This window comes from Sorex fumeus, unplaced genomic scaffold, assembly GCF_029834395.1.
Source record: "Sorex fumeus unplaced genomic scaffold, SorFum_2.1 ptg000098l, whole genome shotgun sequence".
NCBI classification, from domain to species: Eukaryota; Metazoa; Chordata; class Mammalia; order Eulipotyphla; family Soricidae; genus Sorex; species Sorex fumeus.
Window position 1 is genome coordinate 9,098,853 of NW_026606155.1, and position 21,818 is coordinate 9,120,670.

Genomic DNA, 21,818 nt, shown 5'->3' on the forward strand with positions numbered 1-21,818 from the left:
TCTCAGAGAGTCCAGCAAGCTACCAAGAGTATCTCTCATGCACGGCAAAGCCTGGCAAGCTACCCATGACATATTCAATATGCCAAACACAGTAACAACAAGTCTCACAATGGAGACATTACTGGGCCCGCTTGAGCAAATGGATGAACAATGGGAGGACAGTGCTACAGTGTTACAGTTTGTGACTATTCTGTTTTATAAAATATAATTATTATGAATTCACACAAAATAAATACTTGGGTCAACTCCCAATGTCATATATCAAGTTTATGTGTCCTTGGGCCACACTAAGAATAAATTGTTGTTGATAATTCTGAAATCTTTTAGGAATCTTGTTCAAGGTAGCATAATGCCAATTCTTACATGACATTAACCTTATATTCCTATTGGTGCCCATATCTCCCAATTTAAAAATCATATACCCTTAATTTGATTTAGAAATTCACTCCTCCAGTTATATCTACTTACCTAATGATATCTATGATAATCATATTTTCAAATAGGATAATATTCTGAGTTTTGGAGTTTGGGACCTCAATATGTGAGGTTTATTATTATTATTATTATTATTATTATTATTATTATTTTTAGGCAGCAATATAGCCCATAAAAGAGAATGAGATTCTTTAAGAAAAGATAAACTATTTCTAAAGGTGACATTTTGCAAAGTAGTACAATACTTATACATGGGAAGGTATGAAATAACTCTGTCTATAGTCTTTGCTGTAAAAACTGTACTTGTGAGAAAAACTAGAAAGATAGGGGCATCAGAAGGTCTCTGTTTGGTATGAAACTATCACAAGTGTATTGAAACGCTGAAACTATGACTAGATTTGTGAAAATTACATCAAAGGCAACTCCCATTTATAATGCTTATAAAGTGCCAGGAACTGCACTTAAACAGATTTATAAAGTATTATTTCAATGAGTATGATCCTTAATGCCACCTTATGATTCTAGATCCAAATTGTATGCTAGATCCTATTCGTAGATGATTAACTTTGACTACCAGGAAGCAAAGTTGTTTTCGCTGACTCATTCTGTTGCCTCGGATGATGTTCTAATCTACGATGTCAAGATTCACTTTTTATGCCGTATCATTTGACATTTAAGTATTTGTTTACTTTCCTTTTCCACCTTTAATGTCAAAATTTATTTTTGTTTATCTCTGTCTACTTCCTCAACAACTTCATCACTCTTTCCTTCTTATGTCTTTCTTATTTCCTCCTGACTGTACTCTCTTCATTGTATAATTATTTAAGGAATGAAATAATACAGATCCTCTCTTAAATATTCTCACTGAAAGACTTTACTAATGCAAAGACAGCTGATGCTACTTATTTAAAGGAAAATAAGTTCTTACTGATGCATCGGTACTGATGGAAATATAGAATACTTGATATAAATCTTCTTATTTATATTCAGGATGAGTCATTTTGAACTAGTGCCTTGAACAGTCAATATTTACACATGACCTCTAGGGTAAGTGGGAAACACAATTTATATTTTCTACCTCAGTATCCAAAAGTGTAGGGTCCATGCCATATGATCAAATGCATTAGGGAATTCTTAATCTAGTGTGTCTCCACAGTTTAGAAGCAGCTGTCATTGTAAATAAAGACTAGTGTCATTCTCATCAAACTTGAAATTTAACACTTGCTTTTGCCACTCAATGAGGGATTTCCTTTAACTCATTTATTATGGAAATCTGTTCTCCAGTGGTTTTATTTTGGTATTACACTACTATAAAAGCACATTTGATGACAGGGACTTACCAATATAATGAATAATAATGAATTTTTAAAATAAAACTGAAATAATAAAATCAGAATTGTTTTTCGAAAGACTTACCATTTCATCCTCCAAACCAGAATAGCGACTCAGAAGAAAAGCATATAGATCAAACAAAAAATCAGATAAATTAGATAAAATCAGATAAATCATGTAAAGTTGACTCTATCAGTCCTGAAATTTATTTCAAGTACTTAATAAAGGGAACACATGAAAGATATTGTTCATCAAATAATTAAGCATAATGGGTTTTATTGTAAGATTTTTAACTAAGATAAAAACTAAAATGATAGTTTGAATCCTTAACAGAACAACTTAAGAAATTGGTGTTGAAACATTGTATGAATGAAACCCACTCATGAATAATTTTATAATTCACAATGGCTAAATATATTTTTTAAAAAAATATGATTTGTTTAAGAAAGACTGAGAAAAGATTTGGCTGCCTTATGCTTTATACCTTGCAGTCTTCAAATCTGAGCATTAAAAGCTTTCAGTGTCTTAATTTAGAATTTTTACTTTGCTCAGTCACTTTTATCTACGTATTTTAATTTCTTTGTACATATATAAGTTTTGCATGACTAGAGTCAGAAATAAAGTTGGAGATACCTCATGAAATTTTATAATGGCATAATCACTCAGTGTTTAGCATGTAAGCACTTTACCGTAGTTCCGAAAGATATTTTGGAAGTTTATCTAGTCCAATTTCAGTCATTAAGCCAAGATCTAATTTCCTAACAAAGAAATTAATTTCTTATATTATATTCTGAATTCACAGGCATTACAAGCTTGTTTTAATAACTCAAGAATATTCAAGATTGAAGAAGAGAAAAGAATGCATATTATTCTTCATTGCAAGTACAAAAATTGAGCATAAGATTTCTCATGTAACCAGCTAGTAAAAAGGAGAAATATCAATACCTTTCTAAGTTGATAGGATGCTAGAAAGGTTAACTTATTAAAATAAAAATAGAGCCAAGATTTGGAAGTAGACCAGAGAGTGTGAAGATAGCTCAGGTCTCTTGCTTTAGGGAGAATACAGTCATCCTTTTTCTCATTCCTGATTCAAAGATCTATGAGGAAATGTGTGGCTACGTTCTGGTGGAGATAGGGAGAATAGACCTATAGGTATTTTATATAGAATTTATATATATATAATATATATAGAATATATATATATATATAGAATATATATAGAACTTTTGTGGTAAGTTCCACATACTTTCCTACCAACACATTCATAATAGGATTATTCCAGGTACTATGCAATAAAATAATGAAATTGGGGGAAATTAAATAAAGATAATCCAAAAGTGACTAAACTGCCATATAAAATATATATGTATATACATATAGCGATAGCAGAGCCGGGTTCAATTCTTCCGCCCTTTTCCAAGAGCCCGGCAAGCTACCAAGAGTATCTCACCCACACAGCAAAGCCTGGCAAGCTACCAGTGATGTATTCAATATGCCAAATACAGTAACAACAAGTCAATTCTCACATTGGAGATGTTACTGGGCCCGCTCGAGCAAATCGATGAACAATGGGAGGACAGTGCTATATCTATCTATCTATCTATCTATCTATCTATCTATCTATCTATCCAATCAGAAATCCAAACTTGAAATCTTGATGAAGTCATGGTTAACCTCAGGTATAAATCCTGAAACTTCTTGACTTTTCATTAATTTATTTAAAACATGAGATTGATACAAAGCTAGCAATATAAAATGGAATAAAGGCCCTCCCGTTGATCGTCGATTTGCTCGAGCGGGCCCAGTAACGTCTCCATTGGAGACTTTGTTGTTACTGTGTCTGGCATATCCAATACTCTCGGTAGCTTGCCGGGCTCTCCGAGAGGGGCGGAGGAATTGAACTCGGGTCGGCCATGTTGGCCGCTTGTAAGGCGAACGCCCTACCCGCTGTGCTATCGCTCCAGCTAAAATATTCCAAGAACAAATCATTTCTAAAGGCAGAATACTATACCTAATGTTGGGGTTTCAGTATTCAGATTTGTTGGATATAATGAGGTAGCTTTATTCATTTTTTTCTTTCTTATAAAAATAGATTTTCTGACTTTTTCCTCTCTGGAGAAGCTTGTGCTCACTTTTAAATGATTCTCTCTCCCTTTTCTTCCCATTTCTCTAAGTAAATTTCTTTAAATTTAAACAAAGTTATCTAACCAAAATATGTTTTTATGCTGTGTTTTCTCTGTTTTTGTTTGTTTCCTCTATTTTTAATGGAAACATTTAACCAGGGAAGAAACCTAGGGTCAAAATTTAGCTCTAAGTGAAAGTGTGACTTTGCCCTTTTTATTTAAGCTTTGAGAAGGTCCACTTGTTTTGTCCTTTATGTGACTTTTCCCTAATAGCTTGGATATATTTTATACTGCTCTATGAGGAATTTTATGAATTGTTTATTATTTTTCTTAAAAAAAAAGAGTTTATAAGTCCCAGATTTTCCCTTCATCCATGTGGCCCATATTATTTTTCCCTGGGGGCTCATTTACCCCCTGCCCTCCTACTTGAGTCTTAGCTGGGATGGTTCTTCTAGTCATAATTGAAAATTAATGATGAGAAGCAACACCAAACCACACCATTCCCTTTCTCCCTCCTCGGTCCAAGAAGTACACAATGCAGATTTTATTTCTGAGCCTGGAGAAGTGATTAATTGTCCGTGGGCCCTGACACTGGCTTCAGATACGTGGCCTACTCTGGCAGAAACACAAATATGTGGACACCACTCCCATTAATCTCTGAACACCACATGGAAAGGGAAGTCTTTGCAAGACCTCTATAAAGGGAGTTATTATTATGAGGCCAAATATTCTATAAAGAAAAGCTAATTTGTAGCCTCTGTGAACCTACCCAGGAGCAAAGGAGTTTCTACTACTCCACTTATAAGGAGATTATTCTCCAAAGGGAAAGATGTAAATGTAGTGTGAGGGTGAAAAAGAAGAAAACTCAAGTGTGAGGAAACTGCCTATAAAAATCTATAGAATTATTACTACCTGCTTGTGAGTACAGCAGGGTTGGCCAGGAGCCAGGGTTTGTCACTATTCCCACTGAAATACTCAGATGCCCGCTATATGTGCCACATGAATGGATGAATGGAAAATTCCTATTTTTGTAGGGTATTGTACTCATATTTTATCTCTGAGAGCTGTAGAATATACAAATATATATGTGTATATATTTATATATTTTGTGTCTTTATCTTTGTTATTATGCTTTTCATAGTACTACTGAACAATGTTACAGGCTGTTTTGCTATTATATTACATTTTTTATTTTAGTAGTGCACAACACCACCTACTTCCACCTGGAGATGTCCAAATGCATCTGCCTTCTGATGGGCTCAGAATTCTGAGTTTTTTTTTACCTCTTGTCATTAATTTGACTTCATGGAGTATATACTTAACTTAAGGTAGGTTATGTTTAGACACTTTCTCTTTGATCATACTGTGACATCCTTAAGGCATAGATCTCCCTGCTATTCCAGGACATTAACAGATGTTCAATCAATGCTCATTAAGTTAAAGAACACTTATGAATAAATGGCCACAAGCCTGATTTTATTTTTACCCTGATTTAAATATCTCTATGAAAAAAGTTTTTACATTTGTTGAAAATAAAACTTTCGAATGGTCTTATTCTTGGATGGTTGTCTCTAGTCTCCTGGTAGAATATGGATATTTATTGTAGCGGAAGGAGGAAGAGACCAATATAATACTCACTTTTTTTCTGATACTGGACATGATTCCTTCTCCCTAGAAGAAGGGTAAGAATTTGCTGAGTCGGAGATGACAAAATGGTTCCTATTTAACACTGATGGTATAGAGAGGACAATACAACACCAAGAACCATAGTTTCAGAGACATAACTTTTATCAGTTATGTGGGATGACTTGTCATATTTATTTATACTGAGAATGTAAATTACATTTAAGATGAGAAGAGGGGCAGGTTACAAAGTATTCATTAGTCCAACCATTCTGTATTGATTACATAAATCCTAAAATTAAATTGATATTGATTGGTAGGGCTTACTGTTTAAAAACTTGTTTAGAAACCATTTATTGTTTTATTTTGATTACTGGATTTTACTCAGCTGTGCTGAGGGTTTATTATGGCTCTGTTCTCAGGTATTACTCTGGTTAGGCTGGAAGGCCATATAGGGTACTGGGAATGGAACCCAGGTCGCTCATGTGCGAGGAAGTACTCTCTTCACTGTACCATCTCTTCAACCCAGTTAGGAGATCTTTAACATGAAATATAATTTCATGTATATAGAACCATTCATATAACATACTGTATACATACAATATGTGTAACATATTGTATTTTTCAAACAATTTTTTTTCAAACCAAGTTTCTCTCCAGCACTGTATCAGAGTCACCATTATTTCTGTTCTTTACTAAAAGATTTGCTCAAGCGGGCCCAGTAACGTCTCCATTGGAGATTTTGTTGTTACTGTGTTTGGCATATCGAATACATCACGGGTCGCTTGCCAGGCTCTGCCGAGCGGGCGAGATACTCTCGGTAGCTTGCCGGGCTCTCCGAGAGGGGCGGAGGAATCGAACTCAGGTCGGCCATGTTGACTGTGTGCAAGGCAAACGCCCTACCGCTGTGCTATCGCTCCAGCCCCAATAGCACAGCAGGTAGGGCGTTTGCCTTGCACACAGCCAACATGGCCGACCCGAGTTCGATTCCTCCACCCCTCTCGGAGAGCCCGGCAAGCTACCGAGAGTATTCGATATGCCAAACACAGTAACAACAAAGTCTCCAATGGAGACGTTACTGGGCCCGCTCGAACAAATCGATGATCAATGGGAGGGCCTTTACCTTTTACCTTTTACTAACAGATAGTAACCTAAGACTTTTAGATCTTAGTTTACTTGGTGGAAATGTCTTTATATCATTAGGATTTTCAAATGTACTTTATAGTTTATTGAGTTTGTATATGTTAATATTTGATAGTATTTATTTTTTTCTGAAGCATATTTAAAAATGTTTATGGTGTGGGACCAGAGACATAATACAAGAGTTTAGGTATTTGCCTTGCACACAGCCAAGACTGATTCCATCCCCTGAGTCCTGTCTGCAGTCTGAGCAACAAACTGGAGTAAGTTGTTATCATAGAGCCAGGAGGAAGGCCTGAGTGTTAGGGTTCCTGATCTAAGGCATGAATGCAACACAAATGCAAAAAGTTCATTAGAGCTTTACTTTGTGGCAAGCATAGAATCCAGATACTGATTCATCAATCAATCAGGGCTGAAGCCCAGGAGAGCAAGCAAGCCCCATAAGGCTTGTAGCTCATTTTATACCCCTGACCTCCAACAGTCAACTGACCTATTCCCTAATTGGTGGATCTTGGTGGGGATGGTGGGGGAGGGCGAGTTAGGAACTTTCCAGCTAGGGATTGGCTGCCTTTTCCTGGGTTTGCTATTTCAGTAATTTCCTTCTCTCCCCATACTAGTCCTCCAACTAGTCCTAACTGGATGTCATTCCACCTAGGTGGGCACTAATATAGTCGGGTGTGACCCAAAATAAAAGAGCAAAATATACATTCTCCAGGGCTGGAGTGATAGTACAGTGGATAGGGCATTTTCCTTGTAGGCGGCCAACCCCGGTTCGATTCCCAGCATCCCATTTGGTCTCCTGAGCACTGCCAGGAGTAATTCCTGAGTGTGTAATACCAGCTATGCTATCGCAGAGCCAGGAGTAAGCCCTGTGCATCGCCAGGTGTGACTCAAAAAGCCAAAGGAAAAAAATAAATAAAATTTAATATATATAATATATATATATATTCTCCATATAAATGAAGTGGGATTTTAAAACTTATCCTAAAAAATTTAAAGTAATATTTTATTTATCCTCCTTGCCTTTCTGTTATAATGACAGAAATTCACATATTCTTGCCTGTGTTTCCATGATATTTGCCCATATTTTGCTGTGGGAATCCCATAATTGATTGATTGTACATAGTGTTGTGCAAGAAGTAAAATTATGAACCCATACTCAAATGGCAGCCACTTTGTCACTCAGCAATCCCTGGGGCCAAGTTCACTTTTGTTGTTCATGTGAATAAGTGTCCTTTATTTATGTATTTTGATAGTCTCCTGCAGTTTTGTTAGAGTGATTTATACATTTTCAGATTTTAATTTTTATTAGAAATAAGTGTGCTTTTTTACATATATTTCTGTGACTCCTCCCAGCATAATGCATCTCCTTTCTTTTATTAAATATTCTTCTTCTTTTAGCAGTTCATAGCAATTGTATGTATACATTGTAGAAGAGTTTACTATTCCCTGTTGATGGGGGGCTGGAGTGATAGGAGAGCAAGACAGCTAGTAGGGTGATTTCCTTGCATTTGCTAACCCATGTTCAATTCCTAGAATCATATGGTACCCACACTCCATCAGAAGTGATCCCTGATTGCAGAGTGACCAGTAACCCCTGAGCATCATTAGGTGTGCCCCTCCCCATACAGGTTTCCAATACTGATTTAATTGACAGATAACTTTGAGTGCTACCCTAATTAATTCTGTAATGCATTATACAACATTTTCTGCATTTTCAAGTTGACTATTTTTAACAGAAATAAAAATATTGTATAACTTTTTATATTGAATAATTATTTTTCACTGAAATATTTATTTCAACTGCTGATGTTTCTTGGTTTAAAGGTTAATGCATTTTTGTTCATAGGTGATATGGCTCAATTTTCTCATAATCTTTTTTAGCTATTTTCTGACCTAACATGAATATACAAGTGACTTTTTCCCCATTGTCTTATAGACAAGCATGTTGCTGAAATTTGATTTCATTTAGGTATTGATAAATATTATTGTTCTCACCACTGTTCTCATGCAGTTTTTTAATATATATGTATATGTTATGTATGCAGATTGTCCTTATCTGAACAAAGTAACTGAATATTCTCCGGTGATATTGTTACTCTTTAATTGGTAATTGTTTCAATATACATTAAATTAAATATGCTTTTTTTATGATAGTTGCATATCTACCTGTAGTTTGGAACCACTATAGATGATATTCAGCCTTATGATACGGGGCTGAACTTTTGGTTCAGTTATATTAGCATCACAGCTATACTAGCATCACAGTGGGCCTGGCCAAAGTGCCATAATGCTTAACTATAAGTTAAAAGCATGGTCATGCACAAATTCTATCATGATCCAAAAACTTATAACTAGATTTGTATCCTGCTAGGGTTAAGAATGCTTATTCCTGCTTGAGCACTGTAGTTTGAGTTTGTGGCAAGATGTCCCCAGGAGAGTCATCCTACAAGACTATTATGTCTATTACTGTGCACACTCAGAATGATAAATATTAGGAAGTAGAATTAAGATGGTAATTAAGTTTTGGTCTAAGGAGAGGAAAAACATTTAAGTGCTTTTTTGCCCTCCTGGGCTGCAGGTGGTCAGGAAGGCAGATAAACTTGTTGATTACACTTCCCTAGGGGAGATGTGGTTTGGGAGTCAAGTTTAGAGAAGTGAAAAATGTTGGTGGCTGTGGGGAGAGTAGGAGGACAGAGTTAAAAAAGGTAGAGAAAGGAGGTAGAGAGTTGGAGAGATACAGAGTGGGAGCCGTGGGCAGAGTGAGAATTAGTGAGCAGGAGTTGGAGAGAGCATTGTGGAGTGAATTAGGGAGAGGGTTGCAGAGAGCTGAGAGAGAGAGTTTCAAGTTAGGGAGAGAGTTGTGCCCAGAGTTGTGCTCTGTGGAGAGTTTGGGAGAGATGAGAGATGGAATAAAGAGCTACCAACCAGCTTGGCCCTTGTTGCTCTTTTATCTGCCCAAGGCAACGGCTGTCCTGGTGGGGAAGTGGTTCAAGAGCACTAAACACGGGATGCGAGAAAAGGCCGCCTGGACAGACCTAGAACATACTTTCATGTGTAACATCCTTTAATCTGTAATTCCCCATAGCTCACCCTGGCAAAAAGGTGAGCTCCGCATTAAGGGGTTTACACAAGGTGCCTCATAAAAGAATTTTTATGTATACACATATATTTGGGCTGGAGCGATAGTGTACCTGGTAGGGCTTTTGCCTTGCATGTGGCTGGCCCGGGTTCGATTCCTCCACCCCTCTCAGAGAGCCTGGCAAGCTACCGAGTGTATTGCGCCTGCATGGCAAAGTCTGGCAAACTACTAGTGATGTATTTGATATGCCAAAAACAGTAACAACAAGTCTCACAATGGAGACGTTACTGGTGCCTACTCGAGCAAATCAATGAACAACGGGAGGACAGTGCTACCATGCTACACATATATCCATGTATATGTGAAAGCATATGAATGTTTGCATGAATCTACATGTATGTATTCCTTTATGGTAGTGTTTAAACCATAATGTTTAATTATTATAGTCTTTATAGACTATATAAAGCATATAGTCTATAAGTAATATGTTTCTATGACTAGTTTTTACTATTTGCTTTAAATATTTGCCACCTAATCTGTGTCTTTACCGCTTATTTCACTGTAATCATTTTTCAGTGTACTCTTACTACTTATCATAGCCCACAGTTTGATTTTAAACATTCTCTTCATAGGGCAAAATATTTGATGGATGGTGGTGTTGTGTAGAGAATTTTTATTCTTTCATATAATCTTGTTTTCATTGTGATATTGCTACCATGTATTTTAATATAAATAAAGCTCTCATAATTACTAACTTTTCTAAACCTTTTTAAAAATTTTATATTTTTCTGCCTAAGATTATCTTTCTTCTACCCAAAGAGCTGATTCCCATTTGATGTCTGTCTTCCCTCACTCCCCATCCTGATTCCCGTGACATTTAAAATTTTCTCATTTATGAATTACTTTCACACATTTAACTCTGATATTCCTTTGTGAGCATCCAAATATTTTATTTTTAGTTTTTCTACTGATTATTCTTACTGTGCAATGTTTATATTGAAGTCCTCCGGAACAAGCCACAGTCAAGCCTAAGACCACTCTCCACACGCTCTGATGAGCCTCACGCATGAAGGAACTGGTAGAGGAACCCAGGTGTGCGGAACCAGGGGCTGAAATCTCTAAGACTGCTTGGATGGGGACTGGGCTTCCTCCACCCAGATCTCCCATCTTCCAGTAGCTAGGCGTTACACCCACCAACTGGCTCCCCCAGCGCCATGTAATCCCATCAACAGCCAAGACCCAGAGACTATAAAACCAAGCTCTCTGAAATGCGCAACCTCTTATTGTCTAGTTCTTGCTCTTCGAGAGTCCGGCAGGGTATCTAGAGTGTCCTGCCCGCACGGCAGAGTCTGGTAAGCTCCCTGTGGTGTATTTAATATGTCAAAACCCAGTAACAATGATGGGTCTCATTCTCCTCACACTGAAAGAGCCTCCAATGTGGCACTTGCTAAAATCTCACGGCTAGGATGAATGGAGACGTTACTGGTGCCTGCTCCAGGAAATCGATGAATAATGGGATGACAGTGATACAATGATGCAGTGCAATGTCACACCATAATTCTTTTCATTAATTCTCTCTTTTGTACTGTGTACTTGAAACCAATGTATTAAATTGAATACTTTTTTTTAAAATTTAGGCACCATGATTTAAAAGTAGTTAATAATAGAGTTTCAGGTAACATATGTGTTAATTTTTATTTGAATTATCTTAGTAATTATTTTTTGTGACATAAGGTATATTCTTTATCTTTTTTTTTAATCAGTTTCTCAAACACATTGGTCACAGTTATTTTAACATCCAAACTTGATGACTCTACTTACTCAAATACATATGGAACTTAGTTTATTTTATGTTACTTTTCACTTGGCTCTTTATGTGTGCTTGTACGTGTGTATTGTGTGTATGTGCTTAACTGGTGTACTATATTAATACATAGGACAGAAAAAACTTTCAATCAAACATGCAACTACTTACATTTTAGGTATACCTCATCCTCTGTTAGCATACAAAGTCAATGCCTAAATTGACTTCCAGTTAATTTGTAGCTTTTACACAGGTCATCTTTAACTGTACCATGCATATATAATTCTTAGAATACATGGATCTTGGAAAGCTGATTTAAAGAATTAATGTTGTGTTTCCTTAGTGCCATAGATATCCAAGAAAATACCTTTTTCTTTTGTTTACTATATGCAGGCCTATAGCATTTTGTTTTTAAGTAAAGTGCTTTTTATTGATCAGGATATATACTTTATATTGTTAGTGATGCATCCATTAAGTCAAATTTTATTGACATAATAAAATACTGTGTAGTTTTTTCATGATGTTTGAAAATGCCTTCTCTGCATCTTTGGACATAATTATATACATTTATTTTTAAGCTCCACTTTTATGATCTTATTTGTGACTATATTTATGGTTTTTCTGATATAGAGCAACATTTGTATTACTGAAATTAAGAAGTTATTTATCTTTCATTGTTTTATGTGTTATTGGATTTTCTTGACTGTTATTTTTATAAATGTTGCATTGACAAACATAATTTATAAATATCTTGAAATGTGTTATATTTATGTTAAAAAGAATATTTAAGGATTTTTAGTTTTTCAATACAACACTTAAGTAATTTTAAAATTACCTAATCTTCAAAAACTTGCTATAAGGTGCTAGATAAATTTAGATAGAAGCAGTGCTTTTTATGAAGGCTGTTTTAGCTACTTCTTCATTCAATGTAATATATTTATTTTTATAAATATTGAGTTCTTTTTGTAAAACTTTATAAGAAATCTATTCAGTTAATATAATTTTCTCATATGAGCATAATTGTATATATACAAAATTTAAAACTAATTTTGTTATTTATTATTGCCTTGCACGCAGCAAACATGGCCGACCCGAGTTCGATTCCTCCGCCCCTCTCGGAGAGCCCTGCAAGCTACCAAGAGTATCTCGCCCGCAAGCCAGAGCCTGGCAAGCTCCCCGTGACGTATTTGATATGCCAAACACAGTAACAACAAAGTCTCCAATGGAGACGTTACTGGGCCCACTCGAGCAAATCGATGATCAATGGGAGGGCCTTTTTTTTACTTTTTTAATTTTATTTATATATCTGATTTTATCTTAAGTTGTCATCTTGCATTTGCTTTGTTAGTTTTTTTCAATTGTAGGACTAAGTTTTAAACTTTGTGTCACTTGACTGATATAATGAATAATCCTATACATTTCCCCATATTATTTAAGCAGTGTGACACAAATTCTTTGTGACCTATTTTTATTAGCCCTATTTTCTAATATATCTAAAAGCCTGGCAAGCTACTGAGAGTATCTCCTCCGCATGGCAGAGCCTGGCAAGCTCCCCGTGACGTATTTAATATGCCAGACACAGTAACAACAAAGTCTCCAATGGAGACGTTACTGGGCCCACTCGAGCAAATCGATGAACAACGGGAGGGCCTTTACCTTTACCTTTACCTTTTAATTCTACTTTAGCAATTCTAAAGAGCCTTCATTCTAAAAGTTGTTCAGTATCATGTTACTTATTCCTTTTATTACAGATGAAAAGATATTTCCTTTCTATCTTTCTTATTAAAATTTTTTCTCATTATAATCAAATCTATACCATTTTACTACTCTTATATTTCGGAATATTGACCTCCATTCCAAGTCAGAGCAAACTCCCAGGCCTTACCCATATTCACCATGATGCCTTTGATCTCAAATCTCTCTACTTAGACTCCTGCTTTCATTGGTAACCCATCTGCTCCACTGAAATATTTAGGTGACTTTTATTTATTTATATTTTCAAAAACTATACGTCTATTTCTTAGAGGCATATAAATTTACAAAAAATAACATTATGAAGAATTGTGTGCTAATGCATTTTAAAATTTCCATGAAATAGGTAAATTTTACAAATGTAAATTTTAGTAAGAGTGAGAGAATTTTTTTAAAATTAAGAGAAAAATATAAATAGGCCTATAAAAGAATAAAATGTTTTTTGTTTGAGATATAGATTATCAGATTTACATTAGAAAATACAGCGGGTAGGGCGTTCGCCTTACAAGCGGCCAACATGGGCGGCCCGAGTTCGATTCCTCCACCCCTCTCGGAGAGCCCGGCAAGCTACCGAGAGTATTGGATATGCCAGACACAGTAACAACAAAGTCTCCAATGGAGATGTTACTGGGCCCGCTCGAGCAAATCGACGATCAACGGGAGGGCCTTTACCTTTACCTTTTACCTTTACTGCTAACATGTCTGCATTAATAGGTTGTAATAAAAGCTTCTATGATGTAAAGAATAACACCTAATCAGACATAAAATATCGATATAGATAAAAAATTAATAAGACCATTTCAATTTGTTATTGAAAATGTATAAAATGCCCTAGCAAGCCAGGAGTAAATACTGTTCTTTTAATCTGGTGGGGGGCAACCAGAAGCACCATTAGTGAGTGCCGTACTCATAGGCTGTCTTTTAATTTTATTTCTATTCAAAATACTGCCTAATATTTCCTTGAAACAGATGAAAGCTCTGTATGCCCTTTTTGTGAAAATGCATTTTTTTCTATTTTGATAGAAATCATTATTCTGTACCTTTAATTGTGGGCAGACATTTCATTTATGAATAGTAACTGAAGCAGATTTTTTCTTGCTGCTATTGTTTTGCTTTTTGTTCTGGGGTCACACCCAGCCAGGTGAGGATTTACTCCAGCTCTCTGTATTCAGGAACTGGCACTGGCAGTGTTATGGGAGCCACATGGGATGATGGGGATTGAACCCGGGTTGGCCTTGTGTGAGTCAAACACCCTACCTGCTGTATTACTCCGACCTCAAGAGTCAGATAGTTTTGACCTTAAGAATGAACAAAACTTTTCTAATGTCAGTCCAGGGCCATGGGAAAAAAATAGAGATTTGGTTTGTATGCAGTCAAGCCCAAATGAGCTGTACTGCACACTGGCTTGACATAAGTCCATATAAAAATGATTCAGGAACTTTCCTTAGAGAGTGCCTAACAGTCAAAAGTTGGTTGGCAGAGGAATGCTTCTTTCAAAGATGAACCTCTTGAATCCATTGAAAACCTCACTCTCTTCATTTACATCACTGTCATTTGTTTTCTGGGCTATTAGCTCTTCAAAACTATCTTCTTGCCTCTTTTGAATTGAATAGACTCATTCTATCTTGTTCTTGCTGCCATATTCAGATACTGTGGCAGAACTGTGCTCTTCTCAGCAAATGGTTTGAAAGAAATAGGAGAGCATCTGCCTATTCCAAAGATTCCACAAAGCACTCTGTGGAATAAAGCTGAAGATATACTCATAATATATTCCATAAACCTGAAGATATATTCACAGATTCCAACGGGGGTTTCACAATTTCATGATGAAGTAGCTATTTCTTTTCCAAAATTCTTTCCTAATAAAATTTTTTGCTTCACTCTCTTAAAATTCCCTTCTGCATTGATATAGAAGGAAATAAGGAACTGCATGGGGATCAGGATTGACTTTTCCTCCTTATCCTGGTGTTCTTTGCACTTCCCTAGTCAGGATTTTCTATTCAAGGAAAAAAGGCCGTAAATCTCTCCAGCCATAACTACCCTCTTCCAGGCAGTGGCTCCACTCACCACACATGAGCTCCGAAGAATCTGTGATTTTATTTCTCTCTCATGATCTCTTAGTAGAACCCAACTTCTGTTTCATTTCCTTCCTTTTTATCCTGTTATACCAACTCACCTGGGAACTTCTCTGGGCAGCAGCCCTAATTGCTATGCCACGAGAATGTATTTTTTAATCCTTCATACATACACATGCCACTTGAGAGAGGTTTCAGGCTGGGTCAGTCCAACGGAATTCTCCACATCGTGCATTGGTTTTGAATGGTTTTCTCACTTTCTATTTATGCTTTTAAATTATAGAGCCCGTGGACTTCATGGAGATGTTAAGAGTCCCAAATATCTTTTCTCAACAATTTTTACTCTGTTGTTTCCTTTTGGGGATCAACTGTAAGCATACAGTGTGTCTATGGCAAAGATAGCTTTCACTATTATTACTCAGCAAAAGGCACTACATATTGTCATAAATATTTTATTAGGAATCCAGCTCATTTCTCTCTTCCCTTATTTGAGTCTAATTTCTCCTGCATGTGCAATGGAGGTAAGGACAAAATTAATTTATTCTTGTGAAGATCACCTCACTTTCTGCCCTTTAATTCTGCCGTGGTGGAAATATTTTCCATTCATCCCCTTTTAGGTTCTTTAACTGGACTAATGAATAAAATGTGATAAACTAATCACTTAATCACTTTATCACTTAACTTCCCGTTAGTCGTCGATTTGCTCGAGCGGGCACCAGTAACGTCTCCATTTGTCCCTGTCGCGTGCTAGTGTAGCCCAATGGCATCTGTTTGCTCTGGGAACATGAAGAGCCTCAAACCGAACATTCATGATCTTGATGAAGAAGTCTGACCATCTGGTAGGTGGGTGGCCACACGGTCTTTTGACATCCTGTGGGATCCAGTCAGTAACAGCTCTAGTCCAGTGGTCATCTTTAAATCTCATTATGTGACCAGCCCATCTGATTAATGATTAATGATTAATTAATTAATTAAACAGCCCATCAATGCACATTATAAACTAAATCAACATTAATAAAATGATATTTAATTAAAATATGTGTAGATGCCCCCAAGACGCAACAAAAAGACATGACTGAAGCAGGAAACTGCTATACGAAAGAGGTAATACATTTGAATTGATGAGACAACAATTTAACTAAGGATATTAAGTTAGATAGAAAGTAATGAGGCTTGTTTATACATGTGTTCTCAGCCCTAAATTCTGTCTATGGTGATAAGTATTCCATCTATCCTTCCTTATGTTAAACTACCTCTGGACTTTAGCATAAGGGATTTGGGGCTGGAGCCATAGTAGAGCAGCCTAGGGCATTTGCCTTGCATGCGGCCAGCCCAGGTTTGAGCCCCAGTATCCTATATGGTACACCAAGCACTGCTAAGAGTAATCCCTGAGCATTGCTGGATGTGACCCAAAAAGTAAAATAAATAAATAAATAAATAAATAAGGTACTTATTTCCTCTTTGAGCAGTAGAAAATTGGTTCAGAGTAATTTTCACAAAAACTTTAATTCAAAGCAATGAATAAACAAAAACTGTATTATATTGTGGAGTGAAATATTCTTCTTAGTTCCTCGGGCATCTTTTTGTCTTTATCTTACAAATCATCCAGTTTTCTGAGATACTAGGAAAGCAGATAGGGCTCTTGATAATTTTTCACATCTAAACATGAATCTTGATCTCTCGTGAAAGCAATTGTGCATTTTTTTTCTTCTTGAATCACACTCAGCATTGCACAGGGATTACTCTTGGCTCATGCACTCACAAATTACTCGTGGCAGTGCTCAGGGGACTTATATTGGATGCTGGGAATTGAATTTGGGTCAGCCATGTGTAAGGCAAATGCCCTACCTGTTTGGCTGTCGCTCTACCCCCTCATGTGCATTTTAAAATGTATAACTGCCCCCGTGCCTGGCTGTCCTCCCCAGGGCCCCTTGGAGGGGAGCAGATTGAGTTTCCCTCCCCGCCCCAACCAGGGCTCCGGCAGCCGAAGACCTCCAGAACCAGCCACCACCATGCTGAGACCACTCTCCACATGCATGAAGGTACCGGCAGAGGAACAAAGGCATGTGGGTCCTCCCGGGGCTAAGATCTCCAAGCCTGCTTGGATCGGGGCTAAGCATCCTCCACCCAGATCCTCCAAATTCCATTAGGCAGGGTCACATCCACCAACTGGCCCCCTGGTGCTGTGTAATCTCATCAACGGCCAGACTCAGATATTATGAAACCCACCTCCCAGAAGCACATGGCTGCATTCTTGGCCGCACGACCCCTTATTATCTCATTCCTACTTTGGACAAACTGGCAGGCTACCGAATGTAACCTGCCCACACGGCAGAGTCTGGCAAACTCAACGTGGCGTACCCAATATGCCAAATACCAGTGACAATGATGGGTCTCATTCTCCTAACCCTGAAAGAGCCTTGAATATGGCACTTTTTAAAAAATCTCAGGGCTAGGATGAAGGAGACATTACTGGGGCCTGCTCGAGGCAATCGACAAACAACTGGATGGACTGGATGGTCGTGATCATGATAACCATTATTATGTTTTTTTTTTTAACTCTAGTCCAATATCTTATATAGAACATTTTTAATTTTTTAATCTTATTAAAGAACTGTGATTTATGAGCGATAGCACAGCGGCAGGGCATTTGCCTTACAAGCGGCCAACATGGAAAACCCGAGTTCGATTCTTCCGCCCCTCTTGGAGAGCCCAACAAGTTACCGAGAATATCTCGCCGGCACGGCAGAGCCTGGCAAGCTACCCATGACATATTCGATATGCCAAACACAGTGACAACAAGTCTCATGATGGAGACTTACTGGGTCCGCTCGAGCAAATCGATGTACAATGGGAGGATCGTGACCGTGACCGTGATTTATGTAGTTGAATTTTTGGCATGCATATAACATTTCAACATCAATTCTACCACCAGTGTCCAACTTCTCTCCACCAGTTTTCCCAATAACTTCCTCCCCACCTTCAACCTCTGCCTCACGCTCCACCTGATAACTGGACAGGCACATTATAAAGTTCCAGTGGTTGAAGGTTTGATCACATCTTTTCAGTATTGTTGAGTCTGTGTTTTGGATATACAGCTATACTGCTCAACCATATCACTAGGATAATTGATGCCCTGACCCCTCTTCTATTCCTAACACTCTAATTTATTTACTTTTTTTTTTATCAAGCTACTGAGAGTATCCTGCCCACATGACAGAACCTGGTAAGCTAACCATGCTGTATTCAATATGCCAAAACCAGTAACAGCAAGTCTCACAATGGAGACGTTACTGGTGCCTGCTAGAGCAAATTGATGAACAACAGGAGGATAGTGCTATCATTCTGTCTAAAAACTGGGTCAAGGGTGATCCCTTTTCACTACTTTACTTTTCCTCATCCAGTATTCTCACAGATAAGTGAGATCATCCAGTGTTTATCCTTTTTTTATTCTAATGTACTTCACTGGAGGTCTTTGGCTGCTGGCGCCCTGGTCGGGGCGGGAAGGGAAACTCAACCCACTTCTGTCCAAGGGGCCCCGGTGAGAACAGCCAGGTGCGGGGACAGGAGGCTCTGCGCTGTTCTCTTCTGGGAGCTGGGTTTTATAGTCTCTGAGTCTTGGCCGTTGATGGGATTACACGGCGCCAGGGGATCAGTTGGTGGGTGTGACCCCCGCCTACTGGAATTTGGAGGATCTGGGTGGAGGATGCTCAACCCCGATTCCAGTAGGCTTAGAGATCTCAAACAAAGACCTCCAGAACCAGCCACCACCATGCTGAGACCACTCTCCGCACACATGAAGGTACCGTCAGGGGTACAAAGGCATGCGGGTCCCGGGGCTGAGATCTCCAAGCCTATTCAGATCGGGGCTGAGCATCCTCCACCCAGATCCTCCAAATTCCAGTAGGCGGGGGTCACACCCACCAACTGGCCCCCTGGCGCTGTGTAATCCCATCAATGGCCAAGACTCAGAGACTATAAAACCCAGCTCCCAGAAGCGACATCTTAATATATCATTCCTACTTTGGACAAACTGGTATGCTTCCGAATGTAACCTGCCCACATGGCAGAGTCTGGCAAACTCTCCGTGGAGTACCCAATATGTCAAATACCAGTAACAATAATAGGTCTCATTCTCCTAACTCTGAAAGAGCCTTGAATATGGCACTTTTTAAAAATCTCAGAGCTAGGACGAAGGAGACCTTACTGGGGCCTGCTCGAGGCAAATGAGGAATGTACTTCACTGAGTGTGATATCTTCCAGTTCCAACCTGGTTGCAGTAAATTGCATGATTTCACCATTCTTTGAAGATGCATAGTATTCCATTGTGTGTATCTATCAAATCTTCATAATCTATCCATATGTTCATTGGACACCTAGGATGAATGAATATGGTATTTATATATACTTTTAAATGAATGTTTTTATATCCTGGGGGTAGATATCCCAAGTTCTGGTTCTGCCCACATGACAGAACCTGGCAAGCTAACCATGCTGTATTAATTGCTGTATTAAGTGGAATTAATTGCTGGGTCATATGGCAACTCAACAAACTAACCTTGAAAGATTTTAGTTGGCTTCTTTCCTCCCTTTATTATTTATTTATTATTTATTATTATTTAATATTTATTATTTATTTATTATTTAATATCTTGTCTTAAAATTTGTTAATGTTTTGATTTAATACATAGTGCTATAACACTGCTCATTGAAAGGTCTTATTCATACAATATTCTAATACCACAATCACTACCACTGTCAGTGTCAGTTTCTCTCCACCAAAGTTCCCAGATCCCCTCCCATCTCCACTATTCCATTTTATCTTTTTAAAATGTATTTTTAATTTTGCTGATACACCCTGTGCTATTCCAGGGCATTTCTCAGCTACATGCTTGGGGTGTCTTTCTGTAGTGATCTGGGGTTGAGGTAGTGCTGGGGACTGAACCTAGTACTCTTAAAGATAAAAGCTTAGGCTCCAAGCCATTGAACTCTTTTCTCTTTGGTTATTGTCTTCAACACTTTTAATTTTAGTATTTTGATATCTGAGTCAAGCACAGTGGTTCCTAGAGGCCTTTACCTGTGCTATTCTCAGGGGCTGCTACCAGAAGTGTCGGCGTGTGTAGTCAGTCTTCAAACCTGGGCTTGTAATATGCAAAGTACTGGTTCTCTAAGATATATCCTATTCCTCAGTGTTTTAATTTTCATTTTCATAAAATGTGAAGCACAAGAAATGTTATATAGCTGTAAAATTGATCATTTTTCCATGGTTCATTATTTAATGAAAATGTTTCATTTTACAAAATTAAATATTACATTTTTGGTGTAACTTTCATAGAGTTTTTTCATAGGACTTAAAAGATTTTTTTCCAATCACTGTATTACCTATCTCATTAAGTTTTATAATCTTTTACTTATTCATGTAGCAAAAGCTTAAATATACATATATATGTATATATTTATATAATCTCCACAGAAACCCAGAAAGGCTGCCACATAGAAAATACTGAATAAATAAAGTTTAGTGAATTATTTCACTAAATAATTTTGTTTAGTGAAGGTCATAGTTTTATTCTAAAAATTAATATAGTAGATTATATTGAGATATTTTACGTGCTTATATATCAGAAATATCTCAATGGATATTTATAAAGATACTATATATGTACGTATTATATATACATAGCACTGTAGCACTGTCCTCCCATTGTTCATCTATTTGCTCAAGTGGGCACCAGTAATGTCTCACAACAAATTGTGAGACTTGTTACTGTTTTTGGCATATCACATATGTCATGGGTAGCTTGCCAGGCTTTGCCGTGCGGGCGAGATACTCTCGGTAGCTTGCCAGGCTCTAAATACCATTCTAGAATAACAGTTTAGAATGACATGTTGTGTTCATTATATATTTAGCTAAATTTAACTTTCTACTATAGGCTTTAGGTATATTGCGTCTGTTCAAAAATGATATAGGTTGGTGTGTGAGATCAATATACCTGCATGTTAGTCTTAGGTTCTGACAGAAATTTCATGCAATTATGCTGCCATTCTTGACTAATAGGATATGATTGGTGTGCAGACGCTGTAATGATAAAAATTTCCGTTAGGCAATGGCTATTACTGAGTTATGCATGACTCCCACATTCTCTACTGACACAAATCTCCTACAATATACATTCTACATTCTTAGAGAAACTGAGAATTTAGAACCTCAAGAAACAAAATGCTAATTTACCACTTTATAGAATATTCTGATCTATATTTATAAATATGCTTCCAATTTTTCACAAAAATGTGATATAGATATTTGCTTTGGTATATAATTCTTATTCAGCTTGATGCAGATTTTAATAGTCTTACAATAATCCCCTTTGATTTCAATCTAACACTGTTTATGTGTTACATAAATATCTGGCATATTTACTAAGACACTTGAAAAACTTTGGAATCTGCTT

At 37.3% G+C, this 21,818-nt stretch overlaps 1 pseudogene; it reads left to right on the forward strand.

Annotated features, from left to right (window-relative positions):
- Positions 1-21,294: 21,294 nt before the first annotated feature.
- LOC130042246 (uncharacterized) lies at positions 21,295-21,447 on the forward strand (annotated as a pseudogene).
- Positions 21,448-21,818: the final 371 nt, after the last annotated feature.